Here is a 17614-nt window from a genome sequence, read left to right as displayed (position 1 = left end):
CATTTCTGCTGTCGTGGAGCAGTGGCCCGATGGTGCACCTGTGTCCGGTAGGTCTCTCACGGCAAGTTTTGCAAAACGCCCTGCGACAGGCCCCAACAAACGCCATCCGGAGCCGTCAGATCATTCGGTAGACGCTCAGGCGCCAGCCTCCATCTTACTGGACATTCTACCGCGTCGTCAAACGCACGTGCCTGTGGATTTCACCATGCTCATCCTTGACCAGACGGAAGCGGGTCTGCACGCTTTAGATGATTAAGTAACTGAACATGACAGCATTTCCGCCTTGCAAAAAGCCGCCTCTCGAGAAACGAAGTATATCGAGGAGTTTCCTGCTGCTGACCCCGACCTAAGTGACCACAGTCCTCCTCTTCAGGTCGTGAACTCTGGATCGGTATTAGACCCGGGAATACCACCACCAGACCTTCCTCAAAAGATACTGTCCTCGCGCTCGTTGTCGTTTGAGGACACGGAGGCGCTCACATCTATTGTACCAGACACAACTGAACCCCACCAGACCATGATCGTCGGAAACAAAATGCACTCCTTACCGCTTCACTAAGCAGGCCTTTCCGAGGATGCGAACAAGATCAGCCATAACCTAACACAGATATGTTTGCAGACGACTCATACACTCATTTTCGAAGACGCACATATGCTCAGCCGCGCAGACACTTGGCTCCCAAGGGATGTTTCCTTTGAGAAAATCCAAACACCTAGCCAGGCTGAGGCCACTGCCATTGAGAACTTGTTGAGGACCAGCCCTTGTGCTGTTCCCTCCCAGTACAGTACACCAAGTCTGCACGCGACAGTTCGCCAGAAGCCACCAGCTGGACAACTTCAGAGAGTTCTGCTGTGGTATTGATGCCCAACCATGAGCTGCGTCGCAACTCATTTCGAGAAATGGCACAAACTTCCACACGGCTGCCTCACAAAGCGTCCCGCTGCAGTTCAGTCCACCAACGGCGGTGGGACAAACACCAGCCTTTCCAGGTTACTCTGCGACTTTGCCGGAACAGTCAGGGCCGTCCGCCTGAGCGGTATTGTATGAGTTGTCAGGAAACGTTGTATCATGGACGAGTTCAACCGCAGCGACAAAGCCAATTCCGCCCACCAGAATACACACTGACAGATCTTCAAGCAGAGGCACACCGTGGCGTAGACCAACCGGCTCGAGGCAGCGAGTGTGTCCAATGGAGACGCTTCCTCCAGACCGTCACTCGATGTTGCATTGTGGTTCGGGACGACCACCACGATGCAGCCAAGCCCACCCAGCAGAAACTTTGCCGCCAGCTCCGTGCGCGCAGTCATGGCCGAGTGTCAAGACGAAGAAAGACGCTGGGGCTCGGGCGCGTGGGCAGCTAAGGGAAGGTAGAGGAAGAAGAGGCAGAATAAGAACAGCTGGCCCAGGATCGGGTGTTGTCTCTTGTTCTCTGTCTAGTACATTACAATATGTGTGTGTGTGTGTGTGCGTGTGTGTGCGTGTGTGTGTGTGTGTGTTCATTTCGCATCAATTTTTTTTGGAAGAATGCCCTGCATCTACGTCCTCTCATTTGTCTCTTGTTTAGTGTTTGTGCTAAACACTATTATGACATACATGTATTTGTTCATTTCGAATGCTTCAAAATTTTCAACAATTTAAATTCTAAATGAAGCGAACTTGAATACAGTATATTCGAATATTCCCACATGCCTAGTCCACACCATGAAATTTATGCAATTTGCAAACATGTTGTAACAGAGCACATGGAGCACTGGTAATTCATGCTTGTGAGTGAAATTTGTAGCTCATCCATTTCAACTAATTTGGTAATTCTGCATGTTGAGAGATACATAACAATATTGACTTTATTGAACAGCATTAACGAGCTCATTTGTCGCATTGTCACTCATAGCATGTCGGCGTTTACGTGGCACAGTTTTTATTTATTTATTTATTTGCAATACTGTGGACTCCAATGTTGGAGTCATTACAGAGGGCACATTGCAGGTAGTATACATTCATGGAGAACAAACAATAATATTCCAACTGACATACATAAGCCTCACCCAGTACCTTCTGGCCTGCTACAGTGCGCCGTGCAAAAAGAAAAAGAAAAGAGGAAAATAGCAAAGGTATGTGAAGCATTGAAGCACTACTGTAGATTACACATGGTTTCTAACACTGCGGTGAATGTGGATAGTGTGTCGGCATTAGTAGCATTTGCATTCAGTTTATTCCATTCGCGTATTGTTAGTGGGAAAAACGATTTTCCAAAGACGTCACTGTTTTAGGAATATTCTTGCAGACTGTATTTGTGCTTATGACGAGTAGGGCGTGACTGTGAAAATGTGACGTACTTAGACACATCTACCTTGTAGTGGCCATGTAACAACTGGTACAAGAACCTCAGGCGTGCCTCTTCTGCCCTAGTAGCTAGTTTTTCAATGCCAGAAGAAGCCAGAAGGTTAGTGGGAGAATCTGTACGTTTGAACTTGTTGTGTACGAACCGTATGGCTTTGCGTTGTACTGCCTCTAATTTACTAATACCACTTAGCGTATAAGGAAACCAAACTACGTTGGCATATTCTAATACTGGTCTTACGAACATGGTATAAGCCAAGAGTTTTGCGGGCGCTGGTGCAATTCTAAGTCGTCTTTTTAGGTAGAAAAGTTTACGCAGTGCGGCCGCAGTGACGTTAGCTATGTGTGTATCCCATCTCAGGTCAGACGTTAATGTAATGCCTAAGTACTTATGCTGCACAACATTAGTCAGTCGTGAACCATGGATGGTGTAGATGAATTGCGATGGATTCTGCTTACGTGTTACCGTCATAGCTGCGGATTTTTTCACATTGATGGACATTTGCCACTTAGCGCACCAATCTGCTAGCTTGGTTAGACATTCATTGAGATTAATGTGGTCTGTGTAGCTAATTACCTCCTTATAAATAATGCAGTCATCTGCAAACAGTTTGATATTACAGTTAATGTTTGACGTGAGGTCATTTATGAAAATTAAAAATAATAGTGGTCCCAAGACGGAACCTTGAGGGACCCCAGAAGTTACGGGGACTATGTTTGATATATGACCTTCATACTGCACGAACTGTGAGCGATTTGTTAGGAAATTTTCTATCCAAAAAAACAATAACCCCTCTCTTATCGCACTTTTCAGTTTAATTAGTAACTTTCTCTGACATACGCAATCGAAAGCCTTAGAGAAATCAAGTAAAGTTATGTCTGTTTGGCCACGATTATTTATGGTAGAAGCTAGATCATGAACTACCTCCGTTAGCTGCGTAACAATGGACAGGCCACTACGAAATCCGTGTTGACTAGGAGACAAAAATTTTATTTTCTCGAGAAAAACAGTTATGTGTTTGAGGATGATATGCTCTAGTAGCTTACATGAAATGCTGGTGAGGGATATCGGCCGGTAATTTGAAACCAATGACTGTTCTCCTGATTTATGAATAGGTATTATTTTTGCAATCTTCCAGTCATCTGGCAGCTGGGATGAAGTAAGCGACTTTCGAAAGATTAACCCAAGAAACTTGCTACACCATTCCGCGTACCTCTTAAGGAACTCGTTAGGAATATCATCTGGACCACTCGATTTTTTAGGATCTAAGTTAAGAAGCAAGTTCAGTATTCCTGTATCTGTGACTTCTAGGTGATCGATGCTTGGCGAATCGAGGGATAATACTGGAGGAGTGGCACCATTATCAGTCGTGAACACTGATTGGAAAAAAATGTTGTATTCGTTAGCCTTTTCCATTCTTTCCCCTGAATCCGTGTGCGACTGTGTATAATTGCTAGTGCGAAGGTATCTCCAAAATTTGCTTGGATTGCTTTTAATAAAGCTTGGAAGTGTAACACTAAAATAATATTGTCTGGCAGTTTTCTTATTTTGCTTAAACTCTGATTTTGCACACTGCAGCTTCTGTTGAATGGATGATTTACACTTATGGTTTTTCGCAGCCACACGCAATCTTTTTAACCTACGCTTAGCCTGGATAACCTCACGTGTTATCCAAGGATTATTCCCTGGAGCTTTCTTGTGTTTCTTTGGTATGAAGTTAGTGACACAGTACATAACAGTAGATTTGAAACTTAGCCAAAGTATATTAGTATCACTGGATGCGTCAAAAGCTAGCTGCAAAAAGTTTTCGAACTCATGTGCGAGATAGGTTAATACGCTGCTATCGTCAGCTTTTTTGAAATCAATTACAGTTGATCCACGCTGCTCACATGCAATACTGGAGTCAAGCGGCAGCAAGCATATGACTATGTGATGGTCTGATATGCCGTCAACTACGTCAGTGCGAACACGGTCTTCCGGGAAGTGCTGACTAATCAGTATCAGATCTAATATGCTCTCGGCAGTGTTCTGTAAGCGGGTTGGAGATAACACGATTTGCTGAAGGCTAAAGTTCAACATTATGTTTATAAGAGCGTCCGAGGCAGATGATGTGTGGTTTAGCGTAGTCCAGTCAATGTCTGGGAGATTAAAATCTCCCATAAGCAGGACACGCTGATTTATCATTGCACGCTGATTTACCACTCCACTACGTTGGTCTTGCAGTGAAAACATGCAATGAGCTGTTTGATATGCGCAAGAAGCACTGCATTATGGTGACCGTGGGCTACACAAGTATTTAGGCTTAACCTTATGGCCAGTGTGCCGATGGCCATTTCACAGAGAGACTGGCATGACTGCTTTTTCTGTGTGTCTGCCTGCATGCTGTTACATATATTATTCTATGGTGTTCATGTTGTTCACTGTTTGTTTTGGACTTCGTGCACGTGCATGGTTTCACTGCACGGCATACACATGGGGTAACTGCGGATGACGCTCAGCCCTGCAGTTGTGTGTGTGTGTATTTGTGCACACGTATGCACTGTTTATGAAGTATACGGTGTACAGGTGTAATTGGCAGTACTTTACGCAACTTACTGGGGAAGGGTGGAACAGCGAGTCTAAGTGTTGTCACAAGTTCCACAGCAATGACATTATAGCCTTCAACATTAAAGGCTATTGGGCAGTGTGGTGGCATCAATACTTTGGTCGCACAGATCTGTAGGTGTCATCAGGTTTGTGTCAGTCACAGTCATTTGAAATGACTTCGCAATTTTCATGAAACAGACGCCCCAAAACTCCGCATCCATGACCCATGTCGGCAAATTCTAAAGCCACAGTATCTTTGCGTAGAATTAGTCGGTGTTTGTACACAGGGAACAGCTGTACCATGACACTCATGGTATGCCTCTTACTAGAGGCTGGATTTTTAGGCACTAAAAAAGTGTGTTTTAGGTGCCAAAGACAGGCAGATAAAACACCGATTTAGGCCATCAGAATCAAAACTAAATTTCTACAATAATAATTTTCTACAATAAATTTCTACAAAAATTGAAATATTCCAAAACAATGATGTCGGTGACTTGTATCTATGGCAAGAAGAAAAAAAAAACTATATTGTTTAAGATAGCTGAATATTGGTTAAGATAGCAGAAAGGTACCAACGATTAAACATAGGCATGCATTTCCCATGTGATTCGTAGTATGCGGTCTTTCGTTTTGATGTCTAGCATTACGCTTCAAGTGTCCTCCATTCAATTAACACTTTCCTGGGTCTCTTTCGTTTTATTGTGACTGGGAAGGGCAGCGCAAGAGCAAATAACCAGACCACTAACACCACAGAAGAGAGAGATGCTAGGTTTAATCGCGTAGGACCAATTTCTCCCCTATCGGGAAACACCTTAAAGGGCCCCTCACTACGTTTCGGCATTTTGAGCTGACAAGCGTAATGGTGAACTGGGCCTTCCAGATCATTCCTGTTAATATTAGCAGAATTAGATGGCGCGGAAGAACGCTCAATTTCTACTGAATGCCACTTGCCCTTCTCGCGTGCATGCGCCCCAAGATTTATGGAGTGACGTACAGTAAGGATTGCTGTTTTTACGTCACTTTTTTACGTTGACATTGGTGAGCTGACGTCGCATACCATACGCTCTTCATCAGAACTTTGTTAAATGCTAGCTGTATCTAGAAAAGCAGACGAAAAATGTCCCGTCTCCTGATTATATCCTGCATGTAAAACGGTACCTCATTAAGAGCATTGCATGTGACATTACTTTACTTGGCATGTGCAATTCGTGTGTTCTGCTGTGTAGCATGAATGAGGAGTACTTTGGTTTGGGCTAGCTGCTTCAATTCATTTTGAATGGGAAGCGCAAAGACAAAGGGAAAAGAAAGACAGTGCTCTTTCTCTCTATGTCTTTCTTTCCCTTTGTCTTTGCACTGCTCTTTCAAAATCAGTATTATAAATTAAACCTGAAAAAAAAATAATAAAACATGCAAACAGAATCTCAGCTTGTTATTATATTTATTTTTGTTTTGAATAGCCTCGAGATGCTATTCACTAATTGGCCCTCGTTTCGCGTCCATCTCGGTGGACCGGTCGCTATAGGTTCGCGTCCGCCTCGGTGGACCAGTCGCTATAGGGTGCTCCACTGCTGACCTGAATGCCACTGGTTCTATTGTGGTCGCGGCGGTCACATCTAGATAGAGAAGAAAAAGTAGATGCCCATGTACTGTGCGATGTCAGTGGACGTTAAAGAACACAAGATAGTCAAAATTTGCGGAGACCTCTACTACAACATTCCTCATATTCATATCGTGATTTATTTACGTAAAACCACATATACTACCACTGCTGCTGCTACTACTACTACTACTACTACTACTACTACTACTACTACTACTACTACTACTTTTACTACTACTACCCCATTTCGCTTCCGTTTGTCTTTTCGTCGTTCCTGCATCGTGCCTTCGCCAACCCTGACAACGCTTAGCTTGTGTTTGGTGCGTCGTCTCTGACCGCAGTTTCAGCGAAGCGTCGTGGTGTATCCCGATCACAATACATGATCCTTGCCAGCCTTTCCTAAAGTACACGCACTGACTGATTCATCCCACAAAAAATGCTAATACACAACAGAGAATGCCGAAACGGCACAACATCGATGGTGTTTGTGCACTAGTAGGTTGGGGCGTGTCATGCACGCGTGATCTTGCTTACGCATGTTGTGCTTTGTTGTGCTTAGTAAGTATGCGTCATGCGATTATCCAGCGCGCTACCGAAGAAAACGGGGAACGAATAAGGCTCACGATGGCTACATGGGACGAGAGGCAAGAGATTCAGGCTTGCTTTTTTGCATCATGCTTTGGTGGCTGGTAGCGAACCAATTTGAAAAATCACTGTGATAAAACGCCTTTCATTGGGCACGCAAGAACTTCTAATGTCTTACTGCAACTTAATATGTCACCTAGAGAGGGACGCTTAAATAGTAAATTACAAACAAAACAAAAGCCGCGTGCATATCACATTTTTTTACCCTAAGGTGCCGCAGCAAATGGGTTACAATGTCAAAGAAAACATGCTTTCATTGATACAACACACTATGTCCTCTTTATAAGCCATTTATTCTGTCATGAAACTAACAAAAAACAACTTAATAGAAACATTATATCTGATACTACATTTTAGAATCTTAATTACTATTGTGCGAAGACAACTGTTTAGGTACATTCATTTTCGAATGCGAGTTTTATTATGAAATGCTTGACATAGGAGCTTTAACCGCAGTATATTTCAATGCAATGATAGCAACTCCCATCTTAGCTCATTTTTCATATTGTTAGAGCTGTCACTTTTAAGTAATGGCTTAGGACAAACCTTGAACCCCTGTTCATTATTTTTTCATGTTTGTCACTTAAATTCATATGCCAAGGGATCTCATACGGCACAAGCGTATCCACGCATAGAGTGAATGTATGCTGAATACATTGTTGACTGTAAGCATGCCAGCGCCTGCCTCAGGCTTCGCCGTACAAAGTATAACAATTTGGCAACCTTCGCCACCACTGAATCAACAAGAGCATTCCATAAGTGGCACTCCATGGTTTTTCATTCGTTCTCCAGCTATCCACGGCTGCCCAGAAAAACCTGCTCTTCCTTTCCCACCACAACACCCAGGTTTTCAGGGTGGTTCTTCAGTTCCTTCAAGTCACTGGACAGCTGTGTGCAGAAGGCGGTCACCGTGTCCTCGGCCATAGACATGACTTTTATTTTTTTTGCCCTATCCTTAATTATCTCTCCTCCATCCCCTGTAGACGCTGAGACATGCCTCCACTTAGGGCTGCAGAAATAGCGTCTTTTGCACTCCTCAGCTTTGTCTTCGTTGAACCTTGTAGTGTTCGGAAATATCAATGTTGTCTTTTTTACATGAATAACGGTTTAACAACACGCTCAAAAACAAAATTTGGGCTTGAATAGCGTTCATATAGGCGCTCATGTGAAAAATAGGCATTTACAGGCACATATAGGCATTTAGGCACGAACACCAAAAATAGACATTTATAGGCACTATAAAAAGACCATGAAAGTGCTTCTTAACCTCTAATTCACGCCCATATATTAAAATGACATGATAGGAATGCAAGGAACGAAATTGGCATTTGCCTATAATCCGGTCTCTGCTTACCGTATTTATTCGCATAATCCTCGCACTTTTTTTGCCAGAAAACTGATGCAAAGTTGGGGGTGCAAGAATTACGCGGGGAAAACTTTCCACGAAAACGCAGAGAGCAAAAAAGAAAACGAAGTGGCCGCAAATCAGGATTCTCACGCCAGCAACTTACAGCAAGCTTTAAGAAGTACTAATTAGAGGTTACCTCAACAATAAAAGCAGAGGTTCAATACAAGGCAAGATTTATTTGAGACACAAAAAGCGGAAGCGAATAGTCGAAAATTAGAATACCATACGCGAAGCTTGTAGGCGTTGCGGGCATAGCGGTAGCGGTCGGCGCTCAACAGGAGCCCTCAAAAGGCTAGCGTAGGACGTCAGTATTGGGCTGATGGCTATTTAACAGAATCGTCCGCAGTTTCCTTCTGAAGAAATAAAAGTTTACCATCAATCCCAGTTTTAGGCACACAGCAGGCGCAACGAGTCTTGGTGGCTTTCAGCTGCCGTCACCAGTAGCGAGCACAAAACTCGAAGGCTCCATAGGGCCTACCGGTGGCCCTATTGCCGTTGTTTAGCGCATGATCTATCACTTGCAACTTGAAGCAGCCGTGTGGCTTCAGTATCACCTCATAACGTGGCAACATTACCAACACAACATACAAAACACGCCGCACCGCGCACTGGCCACTTCGTCTTGGCTTGGATTGGACTTAATTTCCGTGCAATAGTACGCTTGATGCTTAAGAGATGGCGCCAGATAGCATGCTTTATCATCATCAGTGGCTGGAACAAGCAGACGACATTATTGCGGGAGTTTTTGGGGGTGCGATAAATACTCGTGGAAAAAAAATCGTATTTTTCTTGGGCGATGTGGGGGGTGCGAGAATTATGCGAGTGCGAGGATTACGCGAGTAAATACGGTATAACACTCATGAATCTCCGCTGCTTCAGCTATAATGCATACCTGTCAAGTCTACCGGATTGGCCGCGAGACTCCCGGATTATGACCGTTTTTTCCGGTTGTACGGTTGTCATGAAAATCTCCCGGAAATCAATTTCTGTGTTGATCTGGCTGCATTGACAAAAAAAGCAGCTCAGTCCGCTCCAGGCTTTTCGAACCTATATACCCCATTTTAATACACATGAGTTTAATAGGCGTTCATGTAAACGTACAGTATAATCAGTGATGCGAAACTGCGGCAGATACGAATGATTGAAATTCCCCAGCCAAATTTTACTATGTACAATAGGCCTCAATTTAATGTTCCAAACACATTTCCTAATTGTACATTAGGCCTCAATTGAATGTTCCGAACACATTTCCTAATCGTGGCGGGTGATACAAACTTTAGTACGGAAACCGTCGAACGAAGGCCGAAAGCAGCGTACTCGTAGCTTCGGAAGTACACATGTGCCCGGCGCACGCACTGTCTTCTACAGTGCGTGTGATTGTCGTTGCCACAACCGTTGTGGATGAAACCACGGTCGCTCTTGAAACAATCATGTATGGCAACGCCGTAACTGACCGAACCCCGAAAGTGTGCACTCAACCAGTCAAAGCAACGCTGCTTTCCGCAAACTCTGCGGACAAAACTACGGCAGATGCTATCGTAGATGGCATAAAACGACTTAGTTTTGAAGACGCGTGCGCAACCAAACGCATAGGGATTGTAAAATGAACGCAACTGCTGCGCACAAAACCGTGGGCACGGTGACGCGCGAGGGCACGTAGCAGTAGGTTAAAAGCCATAAATATGTAAAAAACAAAAAAGTAACAGTTTCGCTGCAAGGGCGAAGCATTAAATGCGTCAGCAACTTGGAACGTAACGCTGAAAACGGCAAGCAGATTGAAACGTGCAGCGCGCTGCTCTCACACAAATTGCGCAAGAAAACGATACTCGCAGGACAAGAGTGAACTGACAACGTTTATTGCTTCGACACGTAATGCGCTTTTCAAACCAAAACAATGCACGATACACAACCAGAGGTACAGATGAGTACAAACTAACAAGTGCCCTAGTTGTTATACTTTGCTGTGTATGAAAAGCGCGCTGTTTTCGCAAAAGGGCCTTATGCAGAGACCAAAGTGACCTTTGTGGGCCCGGCAACTAACGCTTTCGTTTCAGTGAAAGCCGAGGGCACACTATTCTCCCGCCACAGGATAAGCGCTCGCGCACAGGCATCTACCCCCCCCCCCCCCCCCCCATCCATGGGGCAAAGTACACGTGAGAGATAAGCACGCATCGGCGCCGAGCGCGGGTGACTTATTTTTCTTTCAGTGTTCATATATATAGATATGTATACGTATACGGTAAAAGACGGTGGCGATGGTGACGGCAAAAAAAAACTGCCTGGACTGTCGATATAAAATAAAAAGGGACCGAAGGCGCTTTGGCGTTCCTGTCAAAAAAGTCTAGTAGTGAGCAAAGCTTTGACCCGCGCTTTTGCGGCAGCCAGCTGCGCCATCCGGTCCATTCACATGTGTCCTAGGAAGACACACGCGAGTTGTTTTGACCGAAATAGATTTTGCTAGTTTGTGGATCCTTTGAGACTCTCACCTTAGGGAAAAACTCTACCCGCGTGTGTTCGGCCACTCCTAGCCACTATAAGACCGCAACGCTGATGCTGGCGCTTGCCACCCCCTTTTGTTTTTCGCCATGTTCGTTTGGTAGGTAGGTAGATTATAAACTTCATTAGAATCTAACAAGGAATTACTGGCCCGGGCTAGGCCTCCAGGAGCTGTCGTCCGCTGAGCATTGTGCGATGTCTTCGGCGATAGCCCTGGCTCGCTGAACAGCCCAGATTTGGTCCACTGCACATAGGCTGAAAAGGGCAGCTCGCCAACGCTCAGCCAGTCGTCCTGGGGTACACTCATGCTCGTCCGAGTAGTGGCGGCGAACACTGCACTCACACTCTCAAAGTATATGCGCCATGTCGGCTGTCTCGTGCCCGCACCGCGGACAGCCGGGTGACGGGTGCAGCAAGGGACACAGTCTATGCAGGTGTCGGGGATTCTCAATTGTGTTGGTCTGCAGACGCCTCAGATCAGACGCCTGAGACCTTTCTAGCTGCATGTGGGGTGGTGGGTAACCTCGTCGCGTTTTTCTGTAATGGTTTAGGTTCTCGTGGAAGGTAACCATGATGTCCTTGCAGTCCTCGGGGATCTGTTATCGTCGTCGTAGAGGTATTATGTCCTCCGACCTCAGGTGCCTCGCAATCGTCAATGTGTCGCACATCGGCGGCCCTTTCGTCTGCGTCGTGGCAGGTTAGCAGTCTCACGACGAAGTGGGCATCCTCGTTGTGGTTCGATGGGAGGTCTGATCTTTGGTCGCTGTTAAGCTCTCCCACATGCGCGGGGAACCACTTAGGAGACGTGACAGCAATTGCACCAGACTTGAAATCTTCGGCTCTGGCGTTTAGCATGTGCGTCACCTTGACAGATACCCATCCTTTCGTAAAGTTTCGGACCGCCGTCTTGGCGCCACTCACGAGAAGAGTGGTCTTGTTTCCACTATGAATTAGTGCGAGGGCTATGGCCATTTCTTCTGCCGCCTCAGATGATGGAAGTCTCGCAGATCCCGTCACCAGAGTTCGTTCCCTCGTGTCGACCACCGCCATGGAGAAGGCAGATGTCGATTGGCGTTGTTTTTGTCGTTCGATCTGCTGTTGTCCTCGGTCGGGTCGGGGGTATCTAGCAGCGTCGACAAAAAGGACACTCTCTCGGCTGCCGTGCTCTTTGAGGATCGCCTCCGCTCTGTATCTGGGCCTTTCAGCATCGTGCACTGGGTGCATGTTTCTGGGCATATTCTTTGCAAGTATAGAATTCTTGACCGCTGGCAATAGCGCGTCCTTCAGTCCCCGCATCCTGTGGTAACGAATCTCGAGGGAGTCGAGGATAGTTCTTCCGGTCTTGGTGCCCAACAGTCTTTCGAGCTGCGCAATCGTCTGAGCCTTGATGATTTCGACGAGCGTGTTGCGCACGCCCAGCTCAAAGAGCCTGCAGTTGGCAGTGTAGTGAGGTACGCCTAACGCAGTTTTGTAAGTCCTGCAGATGATTGTGTCCAGCTTGTTGCTTTCGCTTGTACTCCAACTGACGTAAGCAGCAACGTACGTGATGTGGCTTAAAGCATACGCCTGTATTAGTCTCCCTAGATTGTGCTCTTTCATTCCTTTCCTCTTATTCGTGATTCTTCGTATCAGGTTCGTGGCGGCTGCCACTTTCTTCTGCAGCCAGATGGCCAGCTCGGAATTGGCACCATTTTCTTCCAACCAGAGGCCGAGGACTCGTATCTTGGACACCGTGGGTATGCGGACTCCTTCTTTTGTCGTGACACACTCGCCCGTATGACGGACCTAGGCCACGTCCCTCGGGGGACGTCCCGGTTTCCGAGGTCGATGGAGCAGGATCTCCGACTTGTTTGGAGCGCACCATGTTTGTTTGTCTTCGGGTTTTTTTTTTTTTTTGGTGCCCTCCCCCTCGTTGCGGAAATCTCCTGGATTCAAAATCCTTGAAGTTGGCAGGTATGGTAATGTCTTGTGGAAAGGTTAATTTGGGCTATGTTGTCTATTTGTCAAGACACATGAGAGGCACATGAATCATTAGAAGGGAGGAAGGAGTTTCACCAAGTCTCCGGTGGCTGAGATGGCAGCATCTCTGTGCACTTCTGCTGGCGCACTTTCACAACTTGGCAGATTTTTTTCCAGCTTGGAACATTTTTGGTGTCTTGGCCAAATGAAGTGATCCATGATTGGCTTTTGTGATGCTTTTGATACTGATATGGGATGGCTTCACTTGTACAAGGAATCAAATACATATGGACGGGGAGCTTCCTATGATGTGTCGCATGTCACAGTGTTTTTGGGTAGACAAACAGCAGTTCAGCTAGCTGCAACAATGAACACTCTTCTCCCAATGGACACAACTCCAAGTTGTTTTCTTAGGCAAAGGCTATGGCCTGGAAATTCAAAGAACCAGAAGGTGCAGTGCTAATCTATGACAGTTTGTCCGTTGTTTGATTTTCATTTCCGCATATGTGGCAGATGTCTAAAGCACTGCACGGGCCCGGGCCGGGTAAGGCATTGTTGGATCGAGCCCGGGCCGGGCTGAGGCCCATGAGCTTCGGGCTTGAGTTGGGCTGGGGCCTGAGTCAGGCCCGTAATAGGCCCGGGTCTTTTATACAGGGTAAATATATTCAGTATTATTTATATCACTTGAAAATTACAGAAATAGGCATCTGTATGCTACCTGGTATGTTCCCTTTACTTTGTATGTGTTCAAACATTGATTACTGCAGTAATTAAAGAAATAAATAAAACAATTAACATTTTACCTAATTTACAACTATTAACCTTTCATTGAGAGCGTTTTCGAAGTTAATGCTAGATGCGCTCTTTGGTTCGTTGTTTTGGTTTCGTCAGCTACATTAGACGAATTTCATTGCTCTGCGGTGATTACGGGTGGCCACTTTTCCACAAATTTTGAAGTGGCTATAGACTATTGGTATGAAGAACTTTATTCGCGCATTTGACTCGACCGGCTATTTTCACTGGTTATAAAGGTCGTTGCTTAACTTTCAGAATTGCAGTCGTAATTAATGTTTCTACACCTCTGAAGATGCCTTCTGCCAAAGTTAAGGGAACGTTGCAAGTAGGACACAAATGTCTCTTTTCTGTAATTTTTAAATAATATTGGATACATTTCTTAAAACAACCTGTATATCGATATGATGGCGTGTCTACGCTCTTTGGTTTTGTTGTTTTGTGGGGTATGCACACCAGCAGTTCAGTCCAAGTGGGCACAGACCATGTCTCGGATGCTTGTCGGTAGAGCTGCAATGAAAAAGACTGGCAAGGGTAGACTGCTTTGTTGCGGAAAGGTTGCCAACATTAGCCTATGGCAATGCCATAGTAGTTTTGCAGGTGGTCAATGAGGGCATCAGTAAGCTTTCCCTTTCCCCTAAGACCACAAACTGCCTTCTTCAGTTTTCTGAGGCAGGAGCCAACACGCTTCTGGACATACCCAATCCATTCCAGTTTCTGGACACTATCCTTTTCGTACATGTCTTTCACAGCGGCATAGCTCTTAGAATCACCATCACCGTAGAATTTCATGTACTTCAAGCCTCATTTTGGCTGCGACCTCTCAAATATTCGGTACAGACCAACCATCTCCATACTGCCAGCACTTCCTTCATGGTTTGCTTGACAGGAAGTGTGGTTTGATTTACATTCCTGATAAGAAGCACTTGCTGTCCTCAACTTCCTTTTAGTTTTACAAGACTTACACGAACTAGAAAGGGCCTCAACATCAATGACTTTTCTCGTGTCAACAGAAATCAAACACGCACATCCGTTCATAGATGAATGGCCATGCGTCTGCCATGTGCCATCACCTGAAACACCACATTCGGCACTGCCCACAACACGACGAAGTTCCACAGCAGCATCAGCCATAGATTTCGACGCCACTTCTCCTGCCGCTGCAGAAAGCCGAGACGATAATTTGTTGTACGCGGAGTGATGTGGAGGAGCGGGTATGTTCATGACTTTGGCAACATTTCCACACCTGCGTGCCCTTTTCCCAACTGGCGCATCGTGTAAACGAGATGAACATTATTTTCATTAGCACATCCCTCCTTTCTAGACGTATCCAATAGATGCTCGAACCCACAGTCAGTACACACGACCGCACAGGTTATGCATATTCCTTGGTGAGAGCATCCTCGAGCTTCAGCATTGGGTTCATGCATCCAGGGCATGTCAGTGTCTACAAGTCTGTTCCCTTGGAGCGAAGAATTTACCAGCGGAGCCTCGTACATTTTTATAATGTCTGCAAGCTTCCTCGCGGTCGCCATGTCAAGAGGCAGCCTCGTCGTCGTGTAACGATTTCCACCAAACTTGCGCTTACTTGTCTTCTGAGTTCTGCACTTAGCCATACTAGTCTGAATATAGTCTAGGTGGCCTAAGAACACACACGTTTAATGTTGACACGTGGAAGAAATGCAGAACAATGCCTGACATAGCCCAGCCAAAGTAAACAACAAACATTCTACAAGCATCTTGTGTCCCCCTTGTGACCGTTTTTAGAGATTTAAAAACAATTTGAAGCACAAACTTATATATAATTACATCCTTTTATGTAACAGTCAACATAAAATTTATGAAGTATTTTGAATTATTAATGTAGACGAAAAACACTTACTTTGGTAACCAACACATTGTGGTTTCGGTTTCGGTATACGAGCATGGTGTATACAAATGTAGCTGTAACTCGCAAACTAATGATGATAGGAGGACACTTTTTGCTGCTACATATTTCTAAAGGTTTGAGCATGCAGAAAAAAACAAAAATGAAAAAATAGATCTTGTGAAAAAATTTAACTTTTGATGATGGCCTACTACCTTAAAGGGCCCTGTAACTTTTTATTTAGTAGCCATGAAATTGATTCACTGGAAAAGCGTATTGCTTCACAAATTCAACGCTGCAAAAATTTTAAGAATCCGTCCAGTACGAGCGGATTCACAAAGGTTTGTCACACGGCGCAATGGCATTCTCTCTTCTCTCGTCCCGACGAAAGCGCTGGAAGCTGAGATGGGAGGGGCAAACAAAAAATGTCACGCGCGCCTTGCGACCTTGAGCACTTTTTTTTTCTTCTTCGAATACGCGGGTTTTTCAGTGCAATTGCGCATGCATGGCCAAGTGACGGTCTTTTGCGGCGATCTCTGTAACAACCGAGCACGCCGTGTTCAAATCAGCCTATGGCTGTTAGATGGGTAATTTACGTGTGATTGTTGAGCATCTTCCGTCATTTGTCGAGGGAAGAGAAAGCAATTTTAGCTGACTTTGATAATTTATTATGAATTCCAGGCTGCGTGCTGCACTGGCTCACGTGTTCTCGGGAGCCCCTACTACCGATTGGCAGCATTTTCTGACCATGCTCAAGAAGTGTTGCAGGGCACCTTTAAGGAACACATTTCCAGTTGGCAGCTGGGACCAGTTGCCGATTCCCAGTTGGCAACTGGGACCAGTTGCCAATTCCTAGTTGGGAACAGACCCCATTTACCATTGGTGCCCAAATATACATGCAGTCCAGCTAGCTCAAATAATCTTGAATGTGCAAATAATTATAACTCTAAGAATATCTAACACTCCAATGAATTCAATGTTAACTGTAGAAGATTATTATGAATTATTAGTGTTACAAAAAAATGGCACACTGTGCCCAATAGGCAACTGCTGCTGTATAGCTGACTTCAACCAGCACTGTGGTTGCACATACAATGGAAAGCTTGCTCGGCTCGGCTTTCATGTCCTGAAGTTTTGTGCTGCAGCTTATGCATCTGTGTCATTCACCTGGGACCACGGGGGGAGCGTTGCTGTAAAATATGTGGTACTATGTTACATGCATGTCTCAGAAAAGTCATATCAATTTAATAAATATGTATACAGATCATACAAGCCGTCTAAATGTTCCCGCTATGCACACTATCTGCAGAAATCATGCCTGATCTGATTTCGTCTAATCCGACCCCAACGGCAAAGCAAAATTTTAGAAACTATGGGCAGCAAGGCGAAAACATGTTTATTTTTGCTCAAATTCACGTGCCTACACATTTCATTGCCTACACAGGTTCACTGCCTACGCAATTCGTTGCCTACACAGGTTTGGCAATATTCACTTGCAGGGCAAACATGCCTATCCGTGCGATTTTCTTGTTGCGGAGATAGCTATGTATACTTAAGTTATTTAGCACCTTGTTCAATATACATGCAAGTATTGCACGGAACTCATTTCCTGTGATACTCTAAGACAGCAAATTTGCAAGCACTCCACACAAGCCCATACACGAACATATTGATACGTGTATGGAACTGTCGCCCCGACACAGCTGAATTGGCACCCAAATGAAGAAGACGACAACATGGTTGTTGTGGGTTGGACTCTCGAGCTTCTCCCGTTGGCCTGCATGACTGTGCGCTCTTTGAGCAGTTAGCAAGACCAGCTCTCGGTGAATAAATCTTCCCCGTAACATCTTTTGGTGGAAGGTGTGGGGTCTTCACACAACCCGGCTCTGGAACTCCGCAGTGGACGCCAGCTTTGTCCA

At 45.3% G+C, this 17614-nt stretch overlaps 1 protein-coding gene and 1 long non-coding RNA gene across 2 annotated transcripts in view; one reads left to right on the top strand and one right to left on the bottom strand.

Moving 5' to 3' along the window:
* The window catches only part of raskol (Ras GTPase-activating protein raskol), a 188093-nt gene that overhangs the window by 47580 nt on the left and 122899 nt on the right, over nt 1-17614 (top strand). The gene's annotated exons all lie outside the window — the stretch shown is intronic.
* Nucleotides 6350-9094, bottom strand: LOC119187826 (uncharacterized). The gene is made up of 2 exons (XR_012887157.1): nt 8955-9094; nt 6350-6541 (listed from the first exon to the last, which is right to left on the bottom strand). It is a non-coding gene; the product is annotated as an uncharacterized LOC119187826 (long non-coding RNA).

The sequence above is a fragment of the Rhipicephalus microplus genome, chromosome X (assembly GCF_043290135.1).
Source record: "Rhipicephalus microplus isolate Deutch F79 chromosome X, USDA_Rmic, whole genome shotgun sequence".
Classification (NCBI taxonomy): Eukaryota; Metazoa; Arthropoda; class Arachnida; order Ixodida; family Ixodidae; genus Rhipicephalus; species Rhipicephalus microplus.
Note: the sequence above shows the minus strand (reverse complement) of the source record. Positions and strands in the feature narration are given on the sequence as shown.